This window comes from Pipra filicauda, unplaced genomic scaffold, assembly GCF_003945595.2.
Source record: "Pipra filicauda isolate LSUMZ 115617 unplaced genomic scaffold, ASM394559v2 scaffold36_size6622888_pilon, whole genome shotgun sequence".
In the NCBI taxonomy this organism is placed as follows: domain Eukaryota; kingdom Metazoa; phylum Chordata; class Aves; order Passeriformes; family Pipridae; genus Pipra; species Pipra filicauda.
The window spans coordinates 564,252-580,989 of record NW_024104498.1 but is presented as its reverse complement, the minus strand read 5'-3'; the positions used below and the strand labels follow the sequence as shown (position 1 = coordinate 580,989).

The 16,738-nt window shown below is 39.2% G+C and overlaps 1 long non-coding RNA gene across 1 annotated transcript in view; it reads right to left on the bottom strand.

The window, feature by feature from the left end:
- LOC114000068 overlaps positions 1-16,738 on the bottom strand; it is a 71,892-nt gene that overhangs the window by 45,975 nt on the left and 9,179 nt on the right. The window contains exons 5-6 of the long non-coding RNA XR_005564838.1: positions 2,378-2,472; positions 1,589-1,743 (exon numbers count right to left, since the gene is read on the bottom strand). This is a non-coding gene — a long non-coding RNA (uncharacterized LOC114000068). The remainder of the gene's footprint in view (positions 1-1,588; positions 1,744-2,377; positions 2,473-16,738) is intronic.

Below are 16,738 nucleotides of genomic sequence, written 5' to 3'. Positions count from 1 at the left end.
TACAAACTCAGCAATTTAAGAATCACCTTTAGAAAAATTTAGGAGAGAACTTGGTGATTGCTGTTCATTTGCATATAGAGACTTGAGCAAAGACATCAGGTGTGGCTTAGATCCATTTCAAACAGACATACTGCTGCTGATTGAAAGCTCTACCTCATAAACTTAATTAAATGATAAGATTAAGAGAAATATGTCAATAAAGAACAAACACTGTGAGTCTGAAGAACTCAGCACCACTGCACATATGCAGCAGACTGTGTGTTCATCACATGAGGAGTAACAAAGACACCACGGAGCTACCTCCACGGAGGAATGCCTTTCTTAATGCCTCAAAAGGGCCCTTCCTGGTGGCAGGAAAGAAAAAGAGAACAAGGAAATCTAGAATTGCTAAAGATAAAAGGAAGCTGCATGACAGAGCCATGAAAAACAACCCAAACAAGCCCTGTTCCTGCAGCTCAGTTTCAGCATCACTGGTGAGATACTGTTGTCAAAAGATCTCCTAAGAGATTAGATTAAACAATTTCTGTAATCAACAAATGGGATTTTGAGAACGATACTACTCAAAGTAGTAACAAATTACTCCAAATGCATATTATACTGTCTATTGTGCAGTCTGGAAAGAATATAAATTTTAATGAACAAAGGAATTTAATTTATTTCTAATTTGACATCTACAGTCTTCATTAATATGTCTGTTCCAAGCACTCTTTATAGAGAGGTCTAACAAGCGAAATCCACTGATATTCATCCCATTATTTAAATTAAACACCTTCAATTCTGTTAGGTCAAGTCACTTGCATTTCTGCATTTACTAACTCTCAGCTAATCCAAAATGCCAGTAAGGATTTACCAATCCTAAAACTGAATTCCTCTGTCTATCTCTAAACCATTGCAGTTATCTGTTACAGAATAAATTAGGAATAATAGGATTCTTGTTTCTCTAGACTATAACTATTTAGTAATTTAGAGATAAAACCAATTAGTATTAGATCCTTTTTGCATCTCATTTTAATTAGTATTATATTGTATATTCTTATTCTTCATTGGGTAGCTCCACTAGCAGGATTCTAATATTAATACGTGTTTAGTACTTTTTAACTATATGAAATTATTCCAGTCAGGGTAATAATACAACCTCTCAGACGTCTTTTCCATCTACTAGTTAGCTAACACAGTAAGACTAATATTTAATGTTATTAATAATTCTCCAGTCAGGATTAAATAAGGGATACAAAAGGTTGCTAAATTCAAAACACTGTTTAATTCTGGTAGAGGTATGCAAAGCAAAAGCTGGTACAATGCCTGGGAGAAAACTGTTGAAACATGCTGCAATTCCTCTTTAGTTCTGTTCAACCCTCTGGTTTTTCTTTCCTGATAAACAATTGCCCCAGTGCCTGCTGTGCAAAGAACAACAAGAGAATCCCCACAGCTCCCACCCCGGAGCAGCGACTCTGCCTCGCCCCTTATCCCACAGCTCCAGAAGAACCAGGAAAGGGGGGATTCCCACCCCTCCCAACAGGGATCCAGACCAAGGGCTCAGCCTGGTGTCTCACAGGGACAAAACAAGGCCCAGGAGCTACTTCAGTACCTCTCTAAATTCAGCCTCCAGTGCTGGAAGAGAAACATCCCTAGTGCAGCTGATGCCTGGAATTCCTTTTCCTGGTCTCCAGTAAAATTGTAGCTCTGTGGTCTCTTCTCTTGTTGTCTTGTTGATGAGCCCATGGACTTCTCTGCTAATGACAGCTGTCAGGGGGAAAACAAAAATCCTAATATAACGTGATAAAAGGTTGTCTAAGGGGGAAATCCAAGCCCAAGACTGAAAATGCACTGTAGAGTATATGCTAAAACATTATAGCTTTATGTAGCATAACTAAATATATTACTCTTTTTAATACATTGAAAGTATTCCTTTCTTGACAAAAACTTTAATCTTAGGGATGTCAGGACAGTTTTTGTTGGCTTTTACAGTCATAAAAACAATACTTGTGAGCTAGGAGACTGCCCCAGGAATGCTTGCTGATTAAGTCTATTTTTTTAAAATATATTCTTGGTATTTTTAGCCTGAAAGAATTTTAGGTCTAACATTAGTTAAAATATAGCAATACATTATATGAATAGAAAACAGATTGTTGTTTGTTCTGTATATACATACATATATATATACATATGAAGGCAGACAATGTGGTTTAAAGAATGATTCATCAACGTCTCCATTGCCCTCAGTACTTGCAAATCCTCATTTTCAGGGAAAAATACTACCATGTTCTACAATTTCATAAATAAATATATAGTATGCCTAGAAAACACAGGATAGCTGCTCTTCAGCCAGTGTCAGAGGAGCACAGAGGATGAATAATAAACTATAAACTGTAAATACCAGTTTGGAGCAGCCCCAGATGTGCCCATGGTCGTTGCACTCATTTGCTTTTGGCTCAGAATATAAAGCTTCTATCACTTTTCAGGTGGCATAACCTGCAACAACATTTGCAATTAGCAAATATGTCATGGATCTATTCAGCACTTGCTGAAGGTAAAGCAAGAAGTGTAAAAAGTCTTATATACTGGAAAACTAAAGAGTAAGTAAACATAAATCAGAGTTCTGTGGGACTGGATTATATCCATGACATTTCATCCAATTGTTTCTGTCTCCCCTGTTATTCTTTGTTGGAGATCTGAAAGTATAAAACTTCACAAGTCTTATGGGGACAAAGCTCAGGGGGTGAGAGAGAGAGAAAAATAGCCTAGATAAAAGGTCAAAAGTTGTGGAAAAGGACATAAAGTGGAATCCAAACACAAGTATCGTGTGTGATAAATTCCTAGACATATTTCCACCAAAATGCTCCCTGACACAAAGTTTGGGAAAGCAGGGCAGGGGTGTCCCTGTGCACAGGAACAGCCAGGCCAATAAATCAGAGTGAGAGAAACTCCAATGCCACAGGACAGTGAATCATGGCTGATAACAAAATAATCAACACATACACAACTCTTTTGATTGCAATTTTTGAGGTTCAAATTAATTTCAGGGGTTTTTTACAGTAGGAATCCAAGGCTTGTTGTAGCCACTTTTTAAAAACTTTATATAATACCAGCCAATATAGAGTTCTGTGGTATATTTTATAACACCAATATTTCAATTACAATAACACAGCATATATGCATAAGGAAAATATAAATATATATATAAAATTCTATAATTGTCTCATCATTTGAGTGCGTGTGCTACAAATAATTTTGTTCAGAAAAGGTAAATAGTGTCTACGTGCATTTTTTTTCCTCAAAATGAAATTGAGGAATTGCATTTGGTTTTCTTTTCAGGCAGAATAGTTTATTTATCTATGTATCTACTTAAAGACTACTCTTTCTTGTGCACAATGATTTATTTTTCTATATATTTTTGCATGAAAAACTCAGTCAATATATGCAGCATTGTGAGCACACATTAGAAAGTTTAATTAAACTATTAAGCCTGTAACCTATTAAACTTGAAGTAAAAGCTGTCAAATGCCAGGGAAGCCATTCCACAAATAGAAGAAATCTTATACCACCATTAAGAAAATATGACTGAAAAGAGTTACGGAGCAGAGTTTCAGAGCCACATGAAATAATATTTTTCCAAGTCTAACACATAATCAGAAACTAGCCCATAAAAATCACACATACTTGTTAAGAGAAACAAATATCAACGACCCTAAAAGAGGACAAATAATTTCATTTCATTAGTTCCACCGTGTAGGCCTCAGTGAAGCAGTGCTTTACAGCCCTGTTTGTGCACACAAACCACCCCATGGACAAACCTCACACACGGAGATCGGGACAGACTGGCTGTCACAGGATCAGGCCCTAAATAAGGGCCTGCTCAGATGATTGGGAAGCTGTTCCCGAGACTGATCATCAGCCATCCTCAAAGTTGGCTGAGATTTAATTGAGTAATCCAACCGAGTGTATTTGAATCTGAATATTTGTGGAGTTAATGCCACGCAACAGGAGAAAAATGGCAGTGTGGCACCATCAGAGATGACAACTGTTGGCTGATCAACCTGAAGTCACAATCGTGCTGCAACATTAATAAGGAGCCTGAATAAAACCTCAGGGAAAAGAATCAAAGCAATGCTTCTTTAATCAAAAAATATGTTAGAATCTGTAGTCATCATTACCATCAATCTATTGTCATGGATCGTTCAGGAGAATTAACCAAGCCAATGTGGAAGGTATCATAGTGTCTTAAAAACCTATAAACATGTAACAGAAAATTACTTAAGTGTGTAAGGTTGGCATGCAGAACAAAATTAATCTCACTTCCTGAACTTTGTCCCTGCTTAGTTTCGGCCTTGCAGGGGCCAAGGCCATTCCCCAGCTCAGTTCACACACTGATTCTGTCAAACAACAATCCCTGAGTCACAAACACATCCATCCTGCCCTGCCACTGCCAGCTCATGAGTGATGAGAAGCATCAAATCAAAGCAATTAAGGGCAATATAAGAAAAATGGTGCATCCTAATGACAGGCAATATTAATTCCCCCCTGCGAATGCACACGGCAGCTCCACGGCCACTGCAGGGAACAATTACTAGTGGCAACTTTGATTTTGGGAGCCACATTCTACTTGTCCTCCTGGAGTCCATCTAAACGTTCATATGAACTGGGAGAGGATTTTTATACTTGAAAATGTGCATAAGTCTCCCTGACACAGAATGGTGGCTGGACTAGAGTGGCTGCCTGCACAGATGTAGTGCAGAGGGACTTACGGGTCCCTACACCATGTGAGCTAAAAATGAGGAAGGACTCCTGGGGCAGGCAGCCCATGTGGGGCAGTTTGAAGACCAGGACTCTTCTACTGCTCCTATCTATTATTTGTTTCATCATATTCATCTTGCATTCCTTTGCTGGAACAGGTGTAGCCACAGAGCGAGTGCAGCACACGGCACAGCAGCCATCAGTCACACACCACATGCAGAGCAGAGCACACACAGCCCACAGGCTGTTTGCAAAATACCTGCTGAAAACAAACACACAAAACCAAGTCAAATGCTGCTTGCAGGAATTCCTGATGGAAAACACAAGCACTGTGTCCCAGCATCCATGGGGTGACAGGGAAGGAGGTTTGATTGGCTCCTCGGTGCCCTGGGGATGGCTCGTGGAGAATGATCCCATCCTCCTCTGTCGGGGAGAGGGACAAGATTCAGGCCATGCAGGGATGATTCAGTCTGGCTCACCTCCTTTTAACAGAAGGGGTGTTTAACTTAATAGAATTATATCCACTTGGGGTTTGCCACGAATGGATAAAAGGTGAGGGCCAACAGTGGTGAAGTGTCTTCAGTCTAGTCCAACATTTCCATATTCCTGATGTTTGGGAATGGTGTTTTCAAACCTGAATGAACCTAGTTTCAGTTCATGAAATCTTTCATACGAAATTCATGACTGTTTCTCTGCAGCACTAACAAGATGAAGAATCCAATCAATTCAGAAGGCCACTTTTTCAGGAGACCAGTTTCCATTTAAGCCAGTTGGGACTAACGAGCTTTCACCAGGTAAAAGAAAGAGGAAGGCAACCCCAGAACCTTGGTGTGGAAGTCCTGAGATAAGGAGCCAATACAACAATCTATTTTGTGAATGGGAATAAAAAGAAAAGGAAAAAAAAAAAAGAAAAGGAACCTAAAAACTTAAGCTGATCCCAAAAGAAAAAGCATTTTAAGTTAATAGCCACAGTGAAAAAGAAAATCCCATATGGAATGAATAATTTTCCTAACACGTCTTTTTTAATTTGGAATAAGATTTGTGATAACAATGTTAATGCTGGGGATTTTAAGTGACAGAATATTATTCTAACTCATTCCTTTAAAGTCTCAAAAAAAAAACCTCTCACAAAAGCTTCTTTGTTAGGCCTAGTTTAGGCCACCTTAAAGCTCCTTTCAATCAAAGTACAGCTTCTCATTAAGGGAAAAATGATTATTAACATCCTCATTTTGCTTCCTCATGTGAATTATTTGCATTCAAAAATGTGCACGGCATTAGTTTCAGGGTAAATGCAAATATGACAGCGGGATTTCTCACCAAGCTCCTTTTTATTATTAGCTCTTTTTATGCCCTCCATTTATTATTCCCTCATCATTTTTCACAATGTATTAAAATGTTACATTTCCTAAAATAATAATATTTTCCTTCATTTGGTAATTGTCTCAGTCCAGTCTACAAAAGTCTCCATCACTGTGCCTTCAGTCTGTAATTTGGAATAGTTTATGATAATTGCTCATCACTGCTTGGGGGAGCCTTGGGCATTAGCTCTCACAGTTACAGCATCCCCACTCTCCCACTGAGTATGTGATTATTTTAGGTGAAGTTCATGTGGCAGGGGGATAGGGCAGGGGCACTGGCAAAGCTTAGATTGTGACTGCCCATGATAGACTCTCAGCTGGTGGTCTGAAGAGAAATTGAGATATTTTTCAGTTTTCTAAGCTTTATCTGTCCCATGTCTGCTGGAAACAATGAGGCCAGCTCTGAAGCATATTTGGAGCTTACTTTAAATATAACACCAAAACAAAACAAATAAACTATTACTCTGACTCATCTTCCTGACATTTTAAGAGAAATGATCCTGGATGCTGAAGATTAGTCAAAACATAGTGTGTTCAGTTAGAACAAAATCCAGTTACCAGTGGCATACTCTCTGCCAGGGTTGTATTTGATAAACTGATTACAATTACTTCTTTTTTCCCTGGTCATATTAAAGAAATGAAAATAGATCTGACTAATAAAAGCAAACTAATAAAATCATTTGATCATCCTGATTCACCGCACTTCGCCGTGCCAAGCTTCCCTGGTGACTCTCCAATTGTTACTGTCAAATTCTCAGGCATTCATTACACTCTGGATGAATTACATGTTCCTTTGTTCTGTTGCTGTGTTCATGTCCATCACTGCACCATCACCACCATTTAACTGCAGCAAAGCAAAGACCACTCTGGTACCACTCAGTGGCTGTGAAATAATGTTGTTTCAGAGTAACACATTCTGCAATAAAATCAATCTACCATTGACATGAACACAGATAGCATCAAATCCAGATATGTATCTAAATACATTTAGAAAAAGCTCATAGTTGATATGATTTTTAACTTTCTTCCAGAGGAGGCTCCCAGATTTATCATATCATTCACCAGAATATAATTGAAACACTGCTCTGGAATTCGACCTACTGATGTTGAAAATTACTGAGAGGAGTAGAACCAATAAAGCAGTTACTGGCAGGATGTATGCTAAAAGCAGATCATATCCTATTTATATCTTTCCCATGCCTTATTCCATCTCCCTTGCACAAATGTATGTGCCCATTTTGTACTCACGAGTGTCAGGATGAGTAATCCGTGCAATTGTGAGCTCAAGTAGCGTAACTCACTGCCTTGGAACTTGTTCCTTTTCCTAAAGGGGTTTCCAAGTTAGGGTGGATTAGTTTTCTGCAGTGTTCTGTGGGAGAGACTCAGGTTACCTTAGGGATCATTATGATAGGGGACCACAAAAAGCTGGGAGTGCAGAAGAAGACAGAAACACGTCATACCCACGATTTGGTGGTGACCCACCCAGCCAAATTAAAAGCAGTGTAAATGAACCCCAAAAATTGTTCTAGCCATGTGAAATCAAGACAGACAGGAATTGTGGGGCAGGAATATGGCCAATGGGTGTGGCAGTGAATTCAAGAGCCTGTGGGATAAAATCCTTGCTCACCAATGTGTGAACAAGGCTGTTAAGTATTACCATGTGCATTTCCAGCATTTGTAACAGCCAATAGTGAATTCCACATCAAAATACTCTTTTGAACATAAGAAATTCTAACAAATGTGCTTTTTCATCTTTCCTTTTCTTTTTTTTTTCCAATTCTGATATAAAGACATACAGCAATTGCCATTATTATGTTTTTAAAGACATATTTGGCTCAGCTACATTTCTCTCGTTCTTTAACCATAGATAATTAAATCAGTAACTTACATTAACAGAAAGGATATTGGTGGTACTGAGCTTATTCCCTGTTCTTTTCAAGAGGTCCTTCAAGCACTGAGCCTTCATTTGGGCAAGTAGTACAGCTTATTAAAATAAATTCACTTTAATGCCATCTAATTCTGCAATGATCAGTTAATTATGGACTCCTGTTTAGTTTCCAGTCCAAGATGAAGGCATAAAATCATCACCCGACAATCAGAGGATTGCATTTCTATGACTTAAACCATAGTGCAGTAATCAGGCAACCCCTAAGAATCTCATTCTTTGAGGAACAGTAAGGAAGGGAGCACAGGTTGCAGCACAAAAGCTGTATTGACTGTTTATTAATTTTTGCCAGTCATCTCTGCTTCTACTTTCTTCACCACATGGAGATGTTCTGAACAATGAAAATAAAAAACCACCTACAGTACAGGGAGTTTGCAAACACAAAATCTGAACTCCTGTCAAATAGCAAGACGATGCCATTTTCAAATAATTGCTGAAGGACCAGTTAGCATTTGCAATAGAAACTCTTGTTTGGAGAGGAATTCTATACATTTGATATTTTCTCTTAAAGGTAAAAGCCACAGAAATTAAACAATCCTTCCAAAATACTTTCAGAGTTTTCTTACTTGGAGAGTGGAGCTTTTCCATCTTGGAACCTGACCTTTCTGCTATGTGCAACTGTTCTCCCTACTGGAGACAGCAAAGAGTTGATTCAGAGTTAAATGTTTTACACATCAGAATGGTTACTCTAAGGAATTATAGTCTGTCCTGTGTTTCTCTTCCACAAAGCAGGAAGCCTCACATTTTTGTTAGGGAATCAAGAACACTTTACTGTGCCAATCTTTTTATAAATCTCTTTTTCTTTTCCTCTCAGCATTTCAGTTTAGCTGTACCAAAGTCTGTCAGAATGGGGCAATAATCTCTGCTTGGACTTAGGATACCTCTAGATCACAAACTGAGCTACAGCCTCCATACCCTGGGGGAAAGAGGTGAAGTGTCACCGAAGGCAAGGTCTGCCACCAGGACAGATCCAGACTGGGGCTGACAGAATACCTGCTTATATCACACACAGGCTGTTATTCTTTAGACCTGTGAGACCAAATCCTGATCTACACATCTATTGGCTTTTGGCTCCATAAATATGTTTCCCCTGGACCAAATTTATAGAAGAATGAAATCCTACACAGCTCCAGGCAGGAGCAGCAGCATGAACACTGACTCAGCTCTGCTGAGGTCATAGTCTTTACAGGGCCAGGAGAAAGGACTGGCCATTCATTTTCCCTGACATGATTTCACTATTCTCATTACATGCAAAAGTGCTCTTCCAGACTAGTAAGCTGTGGCTGTAGGCTGGGGACAAGTTTCAGTGAGACAGAGCTCAGAAAAAAGTGCCACAAACTTCCTTGTGAAGGTTATCCTTGTTGCAAATGGCAAACCAAACTGAAATCCCAGCCCAGGCAATAAGGACTGACAGTGAAACCCCAGCCCAGGCAATAAGGACTGACAGTGAAATCCCAGCCCAGGCAATAAGGACTGACAGTGAAATCCCAGCCCAGGCAATAAGGACTGACAGTGAAATCCCAGCCCAGGCAATAAGGACTGGCAGTGCTGTGCTGGCTGCACCAGAGCCTCCTGTAAACCCCACCATGAGACAGGGCCACAAGAGCCCAACACACTCAGGCTGTGATTTAACCACAGCTGGCAACTGAGTGACACGGGGCTGCTCACTGCTCACTCCCCTCCTGCTGGGATGGGGAGGAGACCTGGGTCAACAAAAACACACTTTAATTCAATAACAACAACAACAACAACAATAATAATAATAACAGAGAGGGGGATGAAAGCCAAGAGAAACAAGTGCAGCACAGCACAATCACTCACCACCCACTAACCGATGTGCAGCCCCTCTCCCAGGTGGGGGCTCCTGGCCAGTGCCTCCCAGCCTATGGAACGTGGCATTCCATAGTATGGAACGTGGCATTCCATGGTCTGGAACATCCCTTAGGCCAGTTTGGCTCAGCTGGCCAGACTGTGTGCCCCCCTGGCTTATTGTACTTGGTCACTGGCAGAGCATGGGAAACAGAAAAATCCTAGATTTGGAATAAACACGATGTAGCAACAACTAAAACATGAGTGGGTTATCAACAATATTCTCATACTAAATTAAAAACACAGCACCACACCAGGCACTACGAATAAAATTAACTCTATCACAGACAAAATCAGGACTACTTAGAACCCTTAACACCCCAACCAGACATTTCAGAAAAAAAAGCCCCAAAACTAACAATTATCTCAATTTCTGCAGCCATTTTTTATTTACTTACTTCACTATTTCTTTTTCTCAATTAAAAAAAACAAAATTAAAAAAATCAAGTTGTTCCAATGTCTTTCTGGTAACTGGAGAATGATCCCCATTCACAGAGCTATAAATTACTCAAAAATATTCCCTGGGGGAAGAATATCTCCTTAATCCACTGTGCAGTTGTATGTACTCAATCTCACTTGATTTCCTCTCTCTTTTGTCATGTATGCTGTTCCACCTGCCATTACAGTTGAAATGTCTATCAGAATCTGGCTATATATATATATATATATAGGAAAAATAGCTCTGGTTCTTTTATTAGGAGGTTTTACTGAAGATGATACACTCTCACATCTAAAGGCTGAAAAGAAAATGATAACTTTTATAAGACACACATTTTTCAATTCAATAAGAAATGATTGGCATAGCATGATTTAAAAGAGAGATTGGAGCAGGTATCTCCTGATAGGTAACTCTCTGTGTCTCAGCTGAACACAGCTCATCCAGGACAGATGGAGGTCTGGATGTTGATCCACTAGAGCCCATTCTTTTAAAGAAAAGGTTTATTGATGAGAAAAAGTTCATTATTTTTGGAAGGGTGAGGGGAGGATTACGTGCGAGAATGGAAAAAAAGAAGAGGAAATCAGTGAAATACAGAGGTGACATCCCTGGAATGAGTACTTAATAAAAGTAAATAATAAAAGTAAAACCAAACACATTCAAAATACTGAACTAGCAAATATTACTGAAATACTAAACCGATACAAATTGGCATTTTAAAAGCAGACTTGTAGAAGAATTTCTGAGGGTTTGGTTCAGCCTTTTAATTGTCTCTGCCAAAACAGAACCACCAATTTGACTCTATCAGGGACAATGAACTGCTTCTGTGTTATTTAATGGTATTATTAAGAGTCTAGGAAGCATTTTCTGTGCCTGCTCCGTCCACGCTTTCCCTCTGCAGTCCCCACATGCCTGAACATTTTTCCTGTACTCTGTGAAACTCTTCCCTGGTCCCAACACGATGCCACATCACTGTGCAGGTCCCAGCCCCAAGCTGTGTTTTGTCGGAGGCAGCAGCAGAGTGCTGAGAGCACCCAGGCAGAACAGCCCTCAGCTGGGCAGCTCAGGGAAGCTGTGCCTGCTCCCTAGTTTGCAGCCTGGTTTTACCTGGAGAACAAGGTTTTCCTCTCACTTTTGCAGGCTGTGAGGCATTCTGGGAAATAAGAACCTACATGGAGCAGTGCAGGTGTTTTGTTGAGAGGAGAGCTATTAAGGCAAGTTCCACAGTGTGTGGAACTCTGCCCAGCTGAACCAAATTTATCAGGCTGTTATTGCCTGTAAGCCAAAATACGAGAAAAAGTAACAAGATACAGTCCATTTTTGTTTACAGAGATGAGATTAAGGATTTTCACAGTTTCTGCATCTTGCTGTGCAAATGGAACCCCGAAGCTTTGTCTTGACAGTCTTACACAAAAGCATTTATTTCAGCTTTCATATTAATGCCTTTATCAGATGAAACTTTTACTTAGTCATATTTATATTAATTTAAGTAGCCAGCTTAGTGACTCAGCTTTCTAGGGGGCTATCGTCTGCTTTCTTTCCTTTAAAAAATGGAAGCAATTATTTGTGCTTATGAGAGCAATGGGAACAGCAATGCACTAAAGACCAAAATATATTAAATTATCCACAGGAAAATCACAGAGAAGCTACAACTGCAGTAAGTGTTCCCACTAACCACCCATCCACTGCCCTCCTTCTTGAATTACTTACTTGAGTGAATGGCACAGCAGAGAGACAATCTCAAAGAGCCATTTGGCCATCACCTACTGAAAATGAGCTGAGCTCATTTGTTGAGGAATTCTGCTCCTATTGATCAATGGCTAAAAACCTCAGCACAGCAGAGGCTTAGCAAGCACGCACACGAATTCAACAACAGCATCTGTACTTATAAAGACAAGGATTTCCTTGAGTCTTTGTAGCATGATCCCTTAACTTGAGATTTAGAAGTGTCCATTGCACTGGGAAAACGTGGTTTTAAATGTACAAAAATTCTACGTTCTTAACTGGAAAAGATGGTGTCAGGGTCAGGGGTTTTTTTCCTAGTTTTCACATAAATCTGTTAAAGCCAGAATTTAATAAAGTAAATTAGTTGACTATTGTAAAAATGTTATTTGACATTAAAACAAAACCAGGTATCTAGTACAATGAGATGGTAAAAAATACAGATACACTATATATTAGTTTTCAAAATGACAACTTGACTTAGAGAAGTGAAAGCACAGGGGACAATGCTGTGACTGATTTGAATGAGAGCTCCTGATCTTATCAATGGGGTTATCCTGCTGCTGCTGCTGCTGCTAAGGCACCTTTCTTTAGCAGATATACTATTTGTATGTGCATGAATTCATTCAGCAAACATCTTTTGCACTTAGCAAAAATGAAATGTAAGAACCATTAGAACGTGGGTGAAAGGGTTTTTTTTAGAAGAGACAGCAAATTCAGTAGAACAGTTGTTCTAGCACTTATTAAAACTTTTCAAAATGGTAATTTATCTCGTGTCCCTAATTACTGAGCCTCACTTCTGGTATCCTGACAGATAAACCTGTTTGAAATTCTCGAAGGGGCTGCAGAGAAGTGACGTAGCCAACCCCCAGCACCTTCTGCCATATCTCTGCCAACGTTCAGCTCGAGGCACTCTGACCCCCCAGCTGATTATCTGTGCCTTGACAATGCTGTCTACAAAAAATGCCAGAAAATTAGCACTTCTGAATGCCTGCTCTGCATTCTTCAAGTACATTATTAGAATTCTTTTGTCAAGAGAAGCATCCTACATCACTGTATTCATAATAAATGCTCTTTGATTTGTATGACTTTGTGTTTGTAATAGACCCAAACAAAGATCTCATTTGTTCTGCTGGCAAAAGCTAATCTGTACAAGGATTTTTTTTTTTATTATTTTCTGCAGAAACTGCCTTTCTGAGCCTAGAGATTGGGTTAGCTAAAAGCTTCACATTCATTATCTTTAAGGTACCATGTTAATGAAAGGATTTTAATCATTGACATTGCTATGTGAATTATTATTACACAAACCCCTGCTGTTGAGTAAGACAAAATTAACCCAGTGTAAGGGGCATTAAAAAAAATCACAGCTAATTAGTAAGCTAACAGGAACAAAGAGAATGTATAACGAAGATGTTGAGAGGAAGACACGTAAAATCTGTAGCTTCCATTCCAACATTGATCTTTCTGCATGGAAATCTTTTTTTCTGTCTGATTTGTTCCAGTAGTCTTGAGCATTTTTATGTTTCGCAATTAGTTTTTTAAGCCACAATGCCTCACTTCTCTCAAACTGTGGAAATCCAAAGGCTCATAATAGAAAATGGAAGATATTTAAAAATGCTTTTAAATTATTTCCCCAGCGATCTCTATGAGAAACATAAAGTAATTCTCTGGATTATTCTAGGAAATTATTTCCATATTCTCTGCTGTTCTCCATGAACTGCAGAATACTTTAACTAACCTAGCCAGGTTCCACTGGACTAAGCCCTTCATTTTAATGGACTGGTACTATTGTCCAGGTTGCAATTCCATATGGAGCAGATAAATGAAGCTATAGGTTTAAATCACTGCATGGCTTCCCTTCTACACTTCCAGTCATGCTGGTTTCCAATGGGCATCACATCATTGTGCTGATGTAAGAGCCAAGGATGAGACAATCAAATCACAGAGAAGTATTCATGCTGGGTGCCATTTGCTTATAATTGCTCTTTGTAAGTTATAGTTTCAGATAAAGCTCCCAAAATGGAATGAAGGGAAAATAATAATTAAGTCTGTTTCTCTTTTTGAGCCTGACAAAGGCTTTAAAAATTTTTTTTAACGTGTTTGTCCTTCTGTTCACTATTCCACACATCCCCCCTTCCCTCCTTTGTTCATCAGCCTTTTCAGCCTGATAATTAAGACTCAAAATATTTGCTGCAGTTGTTTTTTTTCTGAGACATCATTTGGTTTGTGTTGTAAATGTAGAACAACAATCATCTAGTTCTCTTGTGTGCCAGTAATTTAGTATTTCAATAATCTCCAATTGTTGAAAGGTTTAAAACAAATCAACATTTCCAGCAATTTCCTTTTCTTTGTAGGGAAAAAATATGTGAACATAACATTTATGGCATATACTCTTCTGTTTTCCTTTTTTTCCTCCTTTTTTTATTTTGTGATCTTTATGAGGGAATTAAAACACAGGGCAACTGCTTAGCATAAAACAGAAGACTCACTTCAATAAAAACGTAACGTTCTTGCACAGGGGCAGTTTTTACCACCAGTATCATTGCTTCAGCTCAGCTAGTGCTGAATAATTCCATTAATTCTTTCTCAAAATTCAGGTAAAATAAAAGAAACATAGTATCTAATATATTCTGCAAGGGGCAGTACATTTCTTTATGCAGAATTTTTCTGCGTTTTAAAAAATATTGGCTAACTGTGTTAAGCAACCTGTAAGTCCAAACCGTGTTAGGTCTGAGACATGCACAGCAAGTCCAAGAAGGGTAAGACAAAACTGGGAACTCGATGTTGAGCACCCCAGAACAAATTTCAAAGAGCAATGAAATTTATTTTATTTCCACAATCCCCGGGCAAGGTTCCTCCCCATGGACTATCAGATCTTTAGGGACCTGCCTGAGTCACTGTTTTGTGAGATCTGTGGATGTTAGTCAGGCCAGTTGTCGAAAATGGATTTAGATGTTCAGCTTATACAGCACTGAAACTATTTGTGTGACAGGCCTAGAGGCAAGGAAATCAGTGATAACTCACAGAACAGAACCTACCCCACAGTCCTCACTCCCAGTGTATTCTTTTTCATTTAACATTATGATACACCAGGGAAACAGTAAAGGTTTTCCTACATTACAAGTTCCCCTATAACACATCTTTCAGAGCACAGAAAGGCAACACGGAAACTGTTCCTAAAATTGTATGAAAATCCACAAATGATTCAGCTGAAAAACCAGGAAGGACATTCAAGTTGCAGACAGGAGAGAGACCGGACTGCTCTGGCTGCTTTAGGACTGGCACAGGTTCATTAGCCCAGCTGAGCAATGAGTGGCAGTCACAGCAGACAGAATTCAGGCTCCTGTGCTGTGGCCCTGCCCCAGTGTGGCAGCTGGAAACGAGTCCTGGAAAGAGGAACCTTCCAGGGAGTGCAGATAACAAAGGTAACAAAGCTCCTCAGAGGAACATCTGCTCTCCCTGCAGTCAGTGTTCCTACCATGCCATCCACTCCTCAGTTAAACTACAGCCTCTCTCCTTGCAAAGCAGTGCTGTACAGATGTGGACAAAACTCCTTGGATAACCACAAATGATTCACAAGCTTCCTTCCAGCTTTTAAACAATCCTGGCAAGCACTTCCTACACCTTTTTCCCAGCCACCAAAGTGGTTCCCTTTCCCTCCCTGTGCCAAATCAATCAGCTCAATACTGACCTGGTGTGAACCCTGCAATGTGGAAAACAACAGAGAGTTTTAGCTGTAACAACCCCTACTTATATATCACCCATAATGCTGCATTTGACTGAGCCTGAATTGAAAATAAAGAAATTCATGAAAGGAAAGGAGCTGAATTAAATTTTCTGAAGTCCACAGCAAATCTCTGTTGTCTGTTGAATGTCATGTTTTTACTTAAGGTAGATGCTATGTATTTATGAAAATGAGATACAAGTCTATCTATCTATATGTGCATGGCTTCACATACAGGGGTGTGTGTGCATTTGCCTGTAAGAATTGCATAGGAAAGCTGATTAGAAAAATAAGACTCTCAACCCTGACCCATTTGTGCTTTTCAGGTTCATATGCTACATGACTATTTCGTCCTGATGTCAATGAAAACTGTATGGAAGCAATTATTCCATGATATAAAATAGAAATTTGTGACTTTTAGTAGAGAGGTTTCCTCTCTTTTGGATAAATATTATTCAAGCTAGCCATTAAAATCCGAAAACATAGAGAACCTGACAATACACTTTTTTGAAGAACTATTTCATATTGTTAAACATGTTTCCAGCTCTGTTTCTTCACAGCACTTATGTATATGCTTCCATATTAGCATGCATTCGAGTTTGTTACTGGACAGGGTTGAAAATCTACTTCTTTCAATTTTTTTTAAGACACTTCCTTCCTATTTTAATGTTAAAAACAAAAAAGAATTTTACACCACTTCTTTATGCCTTATACAAATGATTTCCAGAAGTTTTTGAATTTTCATCTTTGCTCTGCTGCACTCCAAAGCAGTTATCAGACCCCATTGTGAACACTTGGGAAAAACACAGCCTGGCTGACAAATTAGTAGTCTTTGGTGCTAATATTACTAATTCAGCATTCGAAAAGGCTGCTCACTGGGGAAAAATGACATGTTCTCTAAGTCACAGGAGAAACTAGGGAGATAGTTACTGGGTGTTGGCTGTGCTGCA